Source organism: Alligator mississippiensis, chromosome 3, assembly GCF_030867095.1.
Source record: "Alligator mississippiensis isolate rAllMis1 chromosome 3, rAllMis1, whole genome shotgun sequence".
NCBI classification, from domain to species: Eukaryota; Metazoa; Chordata; order Crocodylia; family Alligatoridae; genus Alligator; species Alligator mississippiensis.
The window spans coordinates 288,210,599-288,226,129 of record NC_081826.1 but is presented as its reverse complement, the minus strand read 5'-3'; the positions used below and the strand labels follow the sequence as shown (position 1 = coordinate 288,226,129).

The window sequence follows — 15,531 nt, the reverse complement described above, 5'->3', positions numbered from 1 at the left end:
TTGCAAAGAACTAAGAAAGACCACAACAGGTGAGAATGGTTTTGACACTGTGGATTCCTATTTGCAATCTCTGGGTTTATCTTGTGAATCATGTTTGCACACCTAATAGTGCTACTATCAGGAGGCACCCTGAGAAACCCTGAAAGGATCTCAAGGCCTCCAGGGCACTGTGGCACCTTGGTTGAAAACCACTGGTCTACATGGTGGCATGGGTACATCCTGGGTGGGGCGGACCTAAGCATGCCTGGCCCACCAACACCCAGCTGCATGTCCCAAATGTAGGAATAGGCCAGTGAGGCTGTGGAGGGGTGTCTCTCTGTGGCTATTCTTGAGATCTCCGTCTCCATTGTGCTTGAGAGTTGGGGTAACCCGAGAGAGGCCTTTTGGGTGTATTTCTGGGTTTGAAGTGTGGGTGGCTGGTACGTGCTTGGGGCCGGGGTATAGGCATGCCCTTAGTAAGGTCCTGATTCAGCAAAGCACAAAAACAAAGGGATGTCATCTCCATTGCTAAGCCCAGTTGAAAACAACATTCTTGTCTGTAGCACGCTACTGTCCAGTCACAATATAAGAGCACGTGCTTATGTGCTTTACTGAATCCAGGCCTAAAATGTCAGGCCGAATTATCAGACCTGAAGGAAAAACTATATCAAACTCTTGTGAGAATCCCTGGGCTTATGAACTGCTATAGATGAGGAAGAAGAGGCCTTCTCCTTCTCTTCTTCTATGATTCGATGGCCCATGGAGAAGCCTTAATGGAAAAATGTACAATATGGTGTATTTACAATGTGAAAGAATAATTAATGAAAGCGGCTTCAGTCCAACAGCATAAGTGAAAGAAGCAGGATAGTTCAATAGTTATTGATCCCTCTCAGACAATTGTGCAGCTTTTTAGAGGCTAAATGGAGCCTGTCTAGCCTTCTAAAAGGAAAGCAGTGACAAAAATAAAAGGCAAAATGGTCCAATAAATTTAAACTCACAGGGAAATGCACCGAAGGAAATGAACAGTTTTTGAGATATAGTAACTCGCGATGTACTGCTCTCCTGGTTCACTCTTCTGAGGCTAAAATTATTGTCTCCATCCTGCTTTCTTGGTGCCTTTTCCCATGCACAAAATTGCTCTGCTTGCGGGGAGGAATTAGAAGTAATAATAGCATGTAACAAGGGTATTACAAACAATGAATAAAATGCCCCCAGACAATTCTGTTTTCATACACACCATATTATAACCAGCCAAGGCATGGCTTAATTACTGCTGTGGTCATGGAAGGCAAAATATGGTTTGGGACTCATTTTTTGATCCCATTCATGCTACTAAAAAGACTATAGTGGTAATAAGTTAACATGCAACTGAGTATTTGGTAAACGTCCAGCAGATCAAGGAGCATCCTGTGATGTAGTGTAACCAAGGAATGAAATGAACATCTTTGATCAAAACTGTTTTCTGGTCTGATTGGTTTCCCTTGATTAATGCCTCACTGAACATGAGGCCATTAGGCTCGTAAGTGAAGATATCACTGAGTTGTCACCACCTGGTGGGAAGAACTTTTAAAAATCTTTATTCATCTCTAGATACCCTGGACAAAATGCATCCTTGGTATAATTCTGCTGACACCAATGGGGTTATATTTGGGATAAACGTGATCTCACATTGCCAGCCCTGAGTGGGCTTCAGAGCAAAGGAATATGCAAGTGAGGGGATGGCTGGCTCACCAGGTCATTGTGGAATGGTCGATCCCCATCATTTCGGTTTTGACTCTGCCCCTCCCTGGTCACGACCAACATTTTTTTACCATGGGGTTTTGTGTTTCAATAGGGTGCAAATCTTAGATTGCATCAGTTTGAATTCCACTTGTCTAGGAAATTCACTTGATGAGTTTTGAAAGACACCATGACTGGCTAGGAAAAGATTAATACAAAAATGTAACCAGACAGGAGGAAAAGGATCCCACACTTTAATAAACAAAGTTAATTTTCTGATTTTTCCAGCAGTAGTGTGTAGCTTTACTTAAAGCACTATTTTTGCCTTTTTTCGCCTATACCTATGGAGTCTCATATGCATGATGGAAAGTGCAGTGACTTGATGGTCTCAGGCCAACATCTGGTGGACAGGTATCCACCAACAAAATGGACATAAATTGTGCTCTCAGCTGAAATGTCAAGGATGGATGGTCCCTTCTTTGCCAAAGAGGTGGTAACTATGGACAAGAAGGAAGTCTGCTTTGTTCTTGGCGATGTTTTCTTTGTGGGTGTTTAGAGAGTTTCAGGTGTTTACGACGTGTCACAGATCTTTGAGATCATATCAATTCCTTAGGCACAGCAGTTAATTAAAGATGTAGTATGATTAATTTTCTTTCAGTTATCCTTGATTTGGTTTCATAATTCAGGGTTTTTTTTAGCTTTTATGCTAAACTATTTGACAGGAGAAGACTCTGTGGGGCATTATGGCTTGTTTTTGGGGTCCGGAGTCTGATTATTTTTAAATCTTCCGTGGTGTTGTTTGAATAAAAATTAATCAAAAGATGATCGTAAACATACAAGCCACTCAGACAGGACAGTGTGTGTGAGGAGGTTGAGTGGTATAAAACATGGCTTTGTTATCCTGTGGGAATCATAGCTCAGCTCCAACCCAAAGCATCAACTATTAGGGGGTTTATTTATCTTGATTTTTGGTTATCCTGGCAAAGCACTTTTTAAAATTATAAAAACTATTGTAGGGAGACAAAACACTAACTCAGCTCCTGTGTGATGCAGAATGTCCTTAATACACCTTAGCATCTGGCAGGATCCAGCCCATTATCAGCAGATCCCTGCAGACACTTATCATCATGTGTAGTGCTTACAAGCCAGTCCTGTTGGTCCCAGCACATGATGTTTGCAGGATTGGGCCTAATGTTATCAAGATGATCAGATGTCCTTTAAACGCTGTTGTTAAATGGTAGAAGCTTAAAACCACGGTAATCAGCAAGCTGTAGTCATTAAACCGCCAGGTGTAATAAATGAATGTACAGTATTTACAGTGCAGTCTGCTGATGGGTCTCAAATGATGAACCAGAGATTGCTGCATATCTTGGCTTTAGTACCTGCAACAAGCAGTGGTGCCATTAGAGAGACGCACATTGCTCATATGTACTTCAGCTGGCAATCTGAGAGCCTTAGTGGGACCTACAACAAATACTGCAGGGAACAGGGACGTCACCAGGGATCTTCAGCTCATAGAATAATACTGAGGGAGCATGTTACAAAACAAGAGGAGGAGAGGAGGGGTGATGGCATCATTAGTGACTTAATTAAATACTATCTAGTCTGAATAGATAATCACTGGTCTGTGCTGCATATTAATGGCAGAGGAATTGTGCCTCTGTTAAACCAGAGAGAAACACAGCTCTTGAAACAGGCCTAAGTGTTTACGTAGAATTTGTGGTGATTGTCAAGGAGGGACCCAGAGCACTTGATCAAAGCACCTACATTAAAGCATCACGGCCTGGAGCAGATGCCAATAACAGCGGCTGTAAAGATCCATTTTTTTAATTCTGCTATAAATGTGTCTCTTCCTTCAATCTCCCTTCATTTTGCAAGGGAGCTGGAAGCTACAGAAATACAGGGAAGGCAGAGACAAAAGGGCTTCCACAGCTTTGCTTTATACACAGTATGTGAGCATTTTTTTGGCCAGTGATGTAGGTTATTACTGAATTTTGGAAAGAGAAGCTGCCTGCTTGGGGGCTTCCCTTTGTTGGTGGAGGTTTTATTTTTTGACTCTCCTACAGACTGTTCCAAGGTGTGTTGTTTTCAGTGAGGCTCTGACATTTTTCACTGTCCAACAGCCGTGCTTTTATTTAGAAGATGAAAAAATCACCCATCTGCAGAGGGTCAAGTCCTATGCATCACTTCAGCTCTGTTCACACATTATCTGCAGGACTTAAGTCTTGAGCTGGCCCCTTTGCACTAGATCAGACTTCACCCCAGTTGCCTTGTACTACAAAACACGTATTGGCCCACAAAACCCCGAGACTGCGGTGAATCGGCACAGGCTGATCCAATGTGGCACTAAGCTGTCAGAGCCGGACACAGGCATGGGCAAACCAGGCCACCCAGGGCTTGGACAAAAAGAGGGCCTGAAAATGGTAATTTTTTCCCTGTTGTCTGATTATTATTATCATTATGTCTGGCGAAGGGGGGCCTGATACTAAAAGTTTGTTCGGGGCCACCAGGAGTCTAGGTACGGTACCGTACGCAGTCTTATTTCCCATTGACCACAACAGGCAGTACTTAGCCCACGGTGTTTTGATATGAATGATTAAAGTACTTTCTCCATTCAGACAAAGCCCAGTCATTGTAACAAGCTACAGCAAATAAGAAATACTACCCTGCATGACTGAATTGGTTTTCCCTGTGGTGAATCATCAGCTCTTTTACAGACCCCATCAACAGGATGCGGCAGACAAGGAATGAAGACTGTTAACCTACTTCACACATTAGAGACAATTGACAATTTTCATGCCACATTATCTAAGGTTAAGCACCTAAAAAGTAAGAGTCTGATTTCAGAGGTGCTAAATACACACAGTGGATTCAACTGGGGCTCAGCTCCTGTGAAAGTCTAACATTTGTTCAGGTGCCTAATTTAAGACACAGAGCTTGAAAATCTGTGCTGCCATTTCACTTAGAGCTTGCTTCTGTGATGCAGCAACTTCTTTCTCTCTTCTATACCAATCTAAAATATGGATCACTCTGGAAAAGGTTCCCAATGTTGTAATTAGATGAACATGGGTCTTTCTTTAAGCTTCTGTGCGCTCCTGGGATTGGCGAAGTAGTCTGGCAAAATGGATTTAATTGCAAGGTTGCGACATAAGTTTAAGGGGGGAAATGGACTCTTGTCTAGTCCCAGACCAGCTTGCCTTGAATAGACTCCTTACTCCACACATATACCAAAAACTAAAAATAAAAGTAAATGGGCGAGTCTACACATTCATTAATGTGCTTTTGCTACTGTACATTAAGTTAGTACCTCTAATACAGGGGTGGGCAATTATTTTGGGCGGAGGGCCGCTTACTGAGTTTTGGCAAGCCATTGAGGGCTACATGACAGGCAGTCAGGGGCAAATACATATTAATTTTCTAAATTCTTAGGGGCCCCACGGGCGAGATAGAATGGCCTGGTGGGCCACATCTGGTCCGCGGGCCGCATTTTGCCCACCCCTGCTCTAATATGAGGTACTAGATAAAGGTGCAGTAGCTGTGCTGATGCGCAGTAGCAAAGGCAAATTTTGTTGTAATGCTTAATGCACAGTAGACTAATTCTATTGTGCATTAGCACATTAGCATGGGTTTTGCTACGATGCGCTAATACACAGTAGAACAGTCCACTGCACAGTAAGGCGTCTTGTGTAGACATGTCCACCGGATCACATTAAAAAGCTTCTGAGAACAAATCATGGCCCCTGCTCTAGCCAAATCCTCTGAGCTCTCTGTGGATGGGATTGTCACTGAGAGGAGTAGTGACATGATCTGCATGCTCAGCGCTTCTGTTGTCCAGTGACTTCCATAGGGCAGCCTTGTCTGGCTGGAGGCAATACGTGTGGAATTTACAGGTGAAATTCCTAAGGGAAGACGAGGTAGTAATCAAAATTATCTAAGCAAAAGCAGCACTTGTGTGTGTATGTGTAGCAAATAGACCCCAGATATATAGAATCTGTATTTAGAAACTGACTTGCAAATGCTTACCCACGTATGAAACTTGATGGACCACAGGTCCCACTGAGCTCAACGTGATCATCTGAGGGTAAAGTTACTCCTCTGCATAAAGTGTTTGCAGAATTGAGGTGAAAGTAACTGCATCTTGTTTGTACACCACAGGTGAAATGCTGTGCTGCACCCCTTAGATGTTTTCAGCACTCTTTAACTATATTTGTTGTTGTTCTTTAAGCAGCTGGCTGCTGGAATTTAGAGATTGTGTGAGGCTTTCAGCTTTTATTTAAAAAGCAGTTTTTAGCCCCCAGCATTGCAGAGAAAAGCTTAAAACACGATCAGAATGTACCCCCTCCAGGAACAGAGAGCACGGCACAAAAATCCCCAATTTATTACCTTTTTTATTAAAAAAAACAACTCATGATTTTTGAGCCGGTCTTATGATGCTGGGTCCTGACACCTGGTGTTTGAACACCTGGCATTGGCAATGCTGAGTCAGAAAAGGTCACAACCTCATGACCAGATGCAGCAGGTACTTGATCATCTAAAGATATATGGTTTTCTAACTATCCAGTCTGTGAAGTCAAGGGCATGTTTCTTTGGCTGAAGGAGCTGATATATCCTGTACCACGTCCTTTGTTTTTCCATACCTTGAATATCATCAGCACCCTGGTCGGGATCCTCTGTGACTGGAGAAGATGGGGTTAGAAAGCTGGGTGCTATCGACACAGTGGAATTGTTCGATCTGTATCTCCTTGCCTTTCCTTTCAGCCTCATACACACTCCACACCATTGCCCAACCCCACCATTCGAAAAAGCAAGGTTGCCATAAAAATCATGAAATTAAAAAATAATATAGGGCCTTATCTTGTTTGCTCTTGATTGGGGGGCCCTATGGCTTCATGTCTTCAAGCTATACCCCCTAATGGCATGGCTTAGAAGCTTATCTGTAAAACAAATGTCAAGCTTCTGACGTAAATCACATGATTCCAGGAGCTGGGGCTTATAAAAAATACCAAATCTTGCAAAAATTGTTATTAGAAGCATTGGCAACACTGGGTTGGTTGAATGCAGAATGGACAGCAGAGCAAAACGCTGCTCTGCCTATGAGGGAGCTTCCTTGGGTTGCTTCTTACTGCTCTCCCAGAAGGAGGAACAAGCCAGAGAGCACCTGCTTTGCTGCTTCCACCATCTGCTGCTGACTCAGCAACGCCTCATGATGCCCAGTATCAAACATAAATCTAATCATATGAGCCTGGGTCTTTATTTCTTGCCTGGAGCAGTTCCTGGACCAGTATGGCCAGAGTGGTCTCTGTGATGCAACCTAAACAGAATCCAGATTGATGGGTTATGGAAAGTGATTGTGAGAGCTGTCTCCCCATAACGTCTTTTAAAATTGCAACCACTGCAGTGGCCTCATCTTGCCCTGGACAAGCTCATCTCTGTGCTTTATAACTATATTAGGACTGGCTGCTGCGCAGTGCACTATCACTGTTTCCCCAGTGGATGTATAATGAAGTGTGGGCAGCTTCTGAGATGGGGGAGAAGGAAGTCACCAGCAGGGTCTGACCCAATGACTGAACTTCTACAGCACCTGATGAAGTGAGCTTCAGGCCATGAAATCTTGTGCTTTCTATATATCTTATTTAGTTATATACAGAGAGAATCATGTTCCCTGCTCTAGCCTGATCCTCTTTAAGCATGTTGTGCATGGGATTCCCTCTGAGACGAGTAGTGACATCACATGCATACCGACCCTGCCTTCTGCCTGAACACCTACAGCCGCGCAGCAGAGACTGGAGGGGCTCGAACCTCCCTGGTTCCCTGCCCCTCGCCGAACAGAAACAGGACCGGGAGTCAGGAGAGCAGAGGTCTCTTCCTCACTGTGCCAGACTTCCTGAGAAACAAGGTTCTTTGGGTAAATCTGATACCTTTTATTAGACCTACTCAAATAGTTGGAAAAATTCTTCTTAGCAAGTTTTCAGGTTTAAATACTTCCATCAGGTTGAAGAAGGGTATTTAAACCCAAAAGATTGCTAAGAAGACTTTTTCCAGCTATTTGAGATGGTCTAATAAAAGAGATCAGATTTACCCAAAGAACCTGACATAAATCACATGATTCCAGGAGCTGGGGCCTTATAAAAAATACCAAATCTTGCAACAACTGTTATTAGAAGCATTGGCAACACTGTGTTGGTCGAATGCAGAATGGACAGCAGAGCAAAACGCTGCTCTGCCTATGAGGTAGCTTCCTTGGGTTGCTTCTCACTGCCCTCTCAGAAGGAGGAACAAGCCAGAGAGCACCTGCACAAGATTTCATGGGCTGAAGCTCGTTTCATCAGGTGCTGTAGGTGTTCAGTCACTGGGTCAGACCCTGCTAGTGACCTCCTTCTCCCCCATCTCAGAAGCTGCCCACGCTTTATTATACATCCACTGGGGAAACAGTGATAGTGTACTGTGCAGCAGCTAGTCCTAATATAAAGCACAGAGATGAGCTTGTCCAGGGCAAGGTGAGGCCACTGCAGTGGTTGCAGCATGGAAGTGGAAAGGGATCTTGGAGTCCTAGTGGACTCCAAGATGAACATGAGTCGTCAATGTGATAAAGTCATCTGCAAAGCTAACTGCACTGACAAACAGAACCAAGGAGGTGATACTTCCCCTCTATCGGGCACTGGTCAGACCGCAGTTGGAGTACTGCGTGCAGTTTTGGGCGCCACACTTCAAGAGGGATGCGGATAACCTGGAGAGGGTCCAGAGAAGGGCCACTCGTATGGTTAAGGGCTTGCAGGCCAAGCCCTACAAGGAGAGACTAGGGTACATGGACCTCTTCAGCCTCCGCAAGAGAAGGTTGAGAGGAGACCTTGTGGCTGCCTATAAATTTATCATGGGGGCGCAGAAGGGAATTGTTGAGGCTTTACTCGCCAAGGCACTCCTGGGGGTTACAAGAAATAATGGCCATAAGCTACCAGAGAGCAGATTTAGACTGGACATTAGGAAGAACTTCTTCACAGTTCGAGTGGCCAAGGTCTGGAACGGGCTCCCAAGGGAGGTGGTGTTCTCCTCTACCCTAGGGGTTTTCAAGAGGAGGGTAGATACGCATCTGGCTGGGGTCATCTGAACCCAGCACACTTTCCTGCCTATGCAGGGGGTTGGACTCAATGACCTATTGAGGTCCCTTCCGACCCTAACATCTATGAACCTTGTCTGCCTATGTCCTTTGATCAACATGGCTACGACCTATACTTGCTGAGAGACCTCTGGCATGATACCTAGACCCTCAGCTCCATTTCCTCTGCATTCACCATTGTGCCTAGGTTGGCCTCTCTTTGCACCCATCTGCTGGGCTCATCCCTAGACTGTCAGGGTGTGTCCTGCATGCTTCAAATGGGACTAATATTGCTTCCCTCTCTGGACAGACACTTTATCTGCTGTTTGCCTAGAACACTGGTTCTCAATCTTTTGAGCACAAGGGACCCCTTGATTGACTTACAGCGCCCCTAATAGCCTTGCAGCACCCCTGTGTAGTCTTATGGTACCCGATAGCCTTGTTGTACTCCTGAATAGTCCTGTGATACCCCAAGTAGCCTAGGGCACCCCCAATAGCCTCACAGCACCCCTGAATAGTCCTGCAGTATCCCCAGTAGCCCTGTAGCACCTTGAAATACACTTGCAGCACCCCAATAGCCTTGTGGGCTCTCTGAATAGACTCATGGCCCCCCCGGATAGCTTCATGACCCCCAGTAGATTCATGGCACCCACCAATAGATTCATGATACCCCCAGGAGCCTCGTGGCTCCCCCTGAATAGTTCATGACTCCCTACAAATATATGGTTGTCCCTCAATATGAGGAAAATGTCTGCTAGGGGGAATTACTGGTCAGTTTTAAGGTGTCTGAGGAGTCCAATCTGTGCTCTGCAAGTTTTTCCATGGATATGACAGGTGGTGCCTTGAGGGGGCACAGCTGTTGGCCAGGAAGTTGGGCACTTTCCATCATACTTCTGCTGTTTCTTGGTTTCCTGAGCAAGAGGGCTCTCTTTAAAATAGGCTGTAGTTTGATGTACGATGCAGAGCCATTGATACCTGTTAGCAGCAAGCACTTCCCAATTTGTAGGGTTGATGCCACCCTTCTTAAGGTGTGCTTTCAGAGTGTCCTTGTGGAACTTCCTCTGTCCTCCATGTCCCCTTACCATGACTAAGGTGCGAGAAGAGGACTTGCTTCAGGAGATGAGTGTGAGCCCTCCACACACAGTGAGCATCCCAGCAGAGCTGATGTTTCATGATCTCTGCCTCCCTGCTGGTTATGTTAGCTGCAGAGATCAGGATGCTGGTCTTGGGCATTGGTCTTTCCATCTACTGTGCAGGCTCTACCTGAGGCATCACTGATGGGACCATTCCAGGCTTTGATATGTCACCTACATCTCCCACCTGTAGAAGAGGGGAGGATAATCATGTGACCTCCCCTTGGACTGTAATAAACCTCCAAAGTGACTCATGACACCCCTGACAGACTCATGCCCAGCCCTGTATAGTCTTGCAGCCCCCCTCCCACAGACTCATGGGACCCTTGGATAGACTCGTAACCCTCCTGAATGCATTAGTGGCCCCTCAGGTAGCCTTGCTCCCCCCAGACAGACTCATGACACCTCCAGACAAACTCGTCCCCCTGAACACATTGGTAGCCCCTGGGTAGCCTGTGGCACCCCCAGATAGACTTGCAACAGCCCCGGATAGGCTTGTGACATCCCCGGATAGACTTGCGGTACCCTGGGATAGTCTCATGACACCCTGGATAGACTTGTGGCACCCTCAGATAGACTCATAACACCCCAGGATAGACTTACAGCACCCTGGGATAGATTCATGACACCCCGGATAGACTTGTGACACCCCTAGATAGACTCACATCATCCCTGGATGGACTTGCGATACCCTTGGATAGACTTGTGACACCCTGGGATAGACTCATGACACTCCTGGATAGACTCATGACACCCCAGATAGACTCGCAACACCCTGGATACACATGTGGCACCCTGGGATAGAATTGCAACACCCCCTGATAGACTTGTGACACCCCAGATAGACTCGCGACACCCTGGGTAGACTCGTGACACCCCAGGATAGACTTGCGACCCCCCTGATAGACTTGTGACACCCTGGATAGACTTGCGACCCCCCCCCCCCCCCAGATAGACTTGTAACACCCTGGATAGACTCGTGACCTCCCCAGATAGACTCATGGCACCCTTTAGACTCACAACACCCCCAGATAGATTTGTGACACCCCAGGATAGACTTGCCACCCCCCCCCCCCGATAGACTTGTGACCCCCTGGATAGACTTGTGACCCCCTGGATAGACTCGTGACCCCCCAGATAGACTCATTGCACCCTTTAGACTCACAACACCCCCAGATAGACTCGTGACACCCCAGGATAGACTTGCGACTCCCCCAGATAGACTTGTGACCCCCTGGATAGACTTGTGACCCCCCCCAGATAGACTCGTGACCTCCCCAGATAGACTCATTGCACCCTTTAGACTCACAACACCCCAGATAGACTTGTGACACCCCAGGATAGACTTGTGACCCCCCCAGATAGACTTGTGACACCCTGGATAGACTCGTGACCCCCCCAGATAGACTCATTGCACCCTTTAGACTCACAACACCCCCAGATAGACTCGTGACACCCCAGGATAGACTTGCGACTCCCCCAGATAGACTTGTGACCCCCCCAGATAGACTTGTGACCCCCCAGATAGACTTATGGCACCCTTTAGACTCACAACACCCCCAGATAGACCCGTGACACCCCGGGATAGAGTCCCGACACGCCCACACAGCCTGGCCCCCCGGCTGGGCGCGCCGCCCCCGGCACCCCGCGCCCCCCCGCACCTGGACCCGCCCGCGGCGGTGACAGGCAGCGGCCGCGTGACGTCAGGGGCGGCGCGGGGAGGATGCTCGGGCTCGGGCTCGGGCTCCGCTGCGCTGCGGCCGCTGCCCCGCGCTCCCGCCGGGCGGTAAGTGCCTCCCGCCGGGCGGTAAGTGCCTCCCGCCGCTTCTTTGTCCGCGCGGCCGCTGCTGCCCGGGCATCCCCGGCCCCGGGGCGGGCTGCGCTGCGCTGCGCTGCGCGCGGGGAGCGGGACGGAGGCCCCCGCCCAGATGTTGCCCAGCTGTGGGGCGGGCGCGGGCAGGGACCTGCTGGGGCTCGCCCCGCTCTGGTGCTCTCGGGGGCGGCGGATCCGGACCCCGGGGGGCTCCAGCGGTGCCTCCGGGCCAGCGGCGGGCACCTCTGGGCATCGGCAGTCCGGACACGCGCCCCGATCCGAGGGTCCCCAGTCCTGCCTTCGCCTTTCTTCCCATTCCTGCGCTAAGGGGCAGCTCCTCTGAAACCAATCCCCCCTGCCCCTGGTTTTGCGGGTGTCGGGGAAGGGGCCAGGCGGCTTGTTCGTGTTTGGCAGCACTTCTTTTTTCCCAAGCGGGGGACAGCGGTCGGTCACCGAGACGGGGTCGAGCTGCGCCTTACGGAGCCGTCTTAACCCAGGGGGAAGCTGTGGCTTTGGGGGGGACGGAAAACGGTTAGTTTGGGGCTATGCACCTGGTCCCTTAAGGATTAGCCCCACCTAGGACTCCTGATGTCCAGTCCTACACTTCTTCCTCTAGACAAGACATTTCCTCTGGTGTCGTTGAACCAAGTTTGGGAGTCTCCGCGCTATACGCATGCCTTGTGCAGTGAGAAGCGTTTCATTAGATGGGTGTGAAATGCCTGTTCTGAGTAAAGCGGGGAGATTTCAGATAGCAGGGATTTCAGCAAACCTCCCCTTGGTTTCCGTGCGGTGGTATTTGTTGTGTCTGAATTCACTTCAGTTTTCTGCGTGTTGAAACTCTGAGGAGAGCTTGATTCTGAATGCCTAGTTTTCAGTGAGTTTTGCATGGTTTCTAGCTGAAAAGCACACGCCAACGCTGACATCCAGGTTTGCTTCCAACGCAGATGAAGATTGTTTGACAAGTCTGAGTGTGCTTGATAAGCCTGGGCTCAGTGCTGAGTTTGCAGGAAACCCAGCTGAATTTGGTCTTTTTCAGGTTTTGGACAGTTCTCATTTTGAAATATCCGCTGTACCCAAACACCCACAAGCACAGTTCCCTGCAATAATATTGCATTGATAACAGCCGGTACTGTGCAAGTTTTGCCGAAGGGAAATAAAGAGGCAGGGCCCTCGGATATATCAGGAATAGGCACAGGACTTCCCATGGGGCCTGAGGCTGTGTTACCTGTGTCAGTTTGTCACAGTCCAACCCTGACGAGCTGGCAGATTGCTCCATAGCCTGACACTTTTCTTGTCCTATTTCCCTGTTCCCAGGGCTGTACACGCAGCATCACTCAGCTCCTTTATGAGCTCTAAGCATTTTGAGAGGATGACGTCGGTCTTGCATGTTCTTGCAAGGGGATAGCTAACTTCTCTCGAACAGAAAACTCTTCAGTGTTGCAGGCTTACACTTGCTTCTTGTCTTTCCGACCATGTAGCAACAGATAAAATATTTGTGCTGAGCCAGGCCATGGTTTCTATCATTTATTTCTGATTTTTATATGCCACCCTCCCCAAAAGAGACTCAGGGTGATTTCCAGTAAAAAAAACAGATAAATTTTAAAGACCAGATAAATATAGTAAATAAAATAATATAGATCAGAAAAACATTTCCCAGAAAATGCCCCCAAACAACCCCATCTGCTAAAAGCCTGTCCAGATAAAAAAAGATGTTGCAGTGCTTCTGGAGGATGGCCAGACTCAGCTCTAATGGATCACAAAGGGGAAGGAGATCCAGAGCTGAGGAGTGGCTACAGAAAATAGGCTTCCAAATGTTTTTGCCAAACAAACTTGGCACATAGGTGGTACTTGCAGGAGGGTGGCTTTGGCTGACCTTAGAGAGCATGATGGAGATGCAGTCCCTATTACTTGAGCATCCAAGTGCTTCAGTCATTAAAGGATTTAGCTTTAAAACACCCAATGAGGAAACATCCTGAGCATGGTTTTACAGATGGGGAACTCGAGTATAGTGTGGGTCACCTGAGGTCAGGCAGGAGCTGCTGTGCGTGAGCTGTGAATTCAGCCCAGATCTGCAGAGTCCCTTTTTAGTGCATTCACAACATGATTTTTTCTCTGGGAAGCCAGTCAATTGGCAGAGTAGCCCATTATTCCTATAGATGCTGTGTTTTAATCATAACTCTGCTGTTTTTTTTTTTTTAAATTGCATGAATGTGTTCCCTAAAAGTTGCAGGTGGAAATTATGCTGTGAAAATCTAATTGCTCCCCCCTGCTGCCAATTGTGATGCACCTGGCTGCATAAGATACCGGTAGAGGCTGAGCTCAGCAGAAGTGCACAAAAGCTACAGATGGGAACGAAATGAGCTTTGCTACATGCAGGATGACAATGCTCATGGTGGGATATTGTTTAGAGCTCGGTGTCATGAAGGCAGCCGCTGCCTCATCGTGTTGACATATGAAGCGGCAGCATATGGGACAATGCTACGTCAGTCAGAACTCCCTTGCTGTTCCTCGGCTTCCTAGCTATTCTTTGCATCTCATCCGCTGCCAACTTCTCATTAGTTTTAAAGATTTGCCTGGGGGAAATGGTGCCATTCCAAAGATGCCACGAGACCGTACATGTAACAGTTTGAAGGAAAGACATCTTGGTCAGGTTGATGGGTTTTAGGGTGGCTGGGGATTTCCACCATCCAGCCACCATTCATACCTGCCCCATTCATTTCCAGTAAGGACTTGGGAGATCCCTATTAAATCATGAGTAACAACAACAATCCCCTCTAGCTTTTCCTGTGCACCTGCTGAAGAAATCGGCTGTTCCAGAAAAGGCTCCTAATATTCCTTGGCTCCTGGTAGAGGATGACGTGATGTATTTCCATTTCCCATAAATCTTTTCAATGTAAGTGCTGTTTAGGTCATCTCTCAGGTTTTTACAGTACATTCTACCAGGCTTTTCTAGTCTAGCCTTAAGGGTCCCAGTGTAGGGGCTTTTCCACTGTTTTCCCAGCAAGATCGTTGCATGGAGTAATAGGCTGTGTTCACCCTACAGTCTTACCTCTTCAAATTGTCCCTACTGGCGTTCTCTGGGACTCAGTGAAATGATTCCTCTCCCACCATCATCCTCTTGGTGGTTATGCTGTTTAGAAATGCATGCGGAGATAGCAGCTTTCATTAGTCTCTTATGTCTGTATCGCATGAACGGCCGTGTTAATATTCAGGAAGGTTGGTATCCTCTGAGGTGGTGGTAGACCGACGTCGGCTGGATTCAGCTCAGGTTTGTGGCAGCTGCTGCTATTGTTTTAAGCCCACGTGCAAGGCTTTTCACGGAGAAAGGCCACTGTGCAGGGGCTGTGGAGGGGTCAGCACAGCCTTAAAATCTGTGGGAAAGTAGAATGGGCAGTGGTTAGGAAGTGAGCTGCTCCAGTGTGTTTGCTCACCTGACGGGGGTCTTGTGACGTTTTGGAAGCAAATACAATGTTCTGTCTAGAAAATCTTGACCGAGGCTAGAGGTATCAGCACTACCTGCTGCTCCTCATGGCCAGCCTGCACTCCTCAGGCACCAGCAGCGTGCATGGCATTGCACAGACCTGCCCCTTTCCTGGGGGTTGCGTTTGGGTCCACTGCGAGTGTCAAGAATGACAAACTTGGATTTCATGACAGCTGCCTCTGGAAAGGAGAGGCAGTGTTCCTTCTCTCTCCTTCATTGCTGAGGGTTTGTAGTAGATTGCCGGGTTGGTTTCTCTGTTGTAATGCATGGTGTTTTATCTAATAATGTCATTATTTTCATTCCTCTATAATGC

The 15,531-nt window shown here is 47.6% G+C and overlaps 1 protein-coding gene across 6 annotated transcripts in view; it reads left to right on the top strand.

Moving 5' to 3' along the window:
- The first annotated feature begins 11,635 nt into the window (after positions 1-11,635).
- MAPK4 (mitogen-activated protein kinase 4) overlaps positions 11,636-15,531 on the top strand; it is a 146,626-nt gene continuing 142,730 nt past the window's right edge. For 3 of the 6 annotated variants that reach the window (XM_059725282.1, XM_059725284.1, XM_059725285.1), the window contains exon 1: positions 11,653-11,731. The gene's annotated coding sequence lies outside the window, so the exon portion shown is untranslated. Of the gene's footprint in view, positions 11,732-15,531 lie in introns of all 6 variants that reach the window. The other 3 variants (XM_019496044.2, XM_019496043.2, XM_059725283.1) reach the window with 3 other exon arrangements.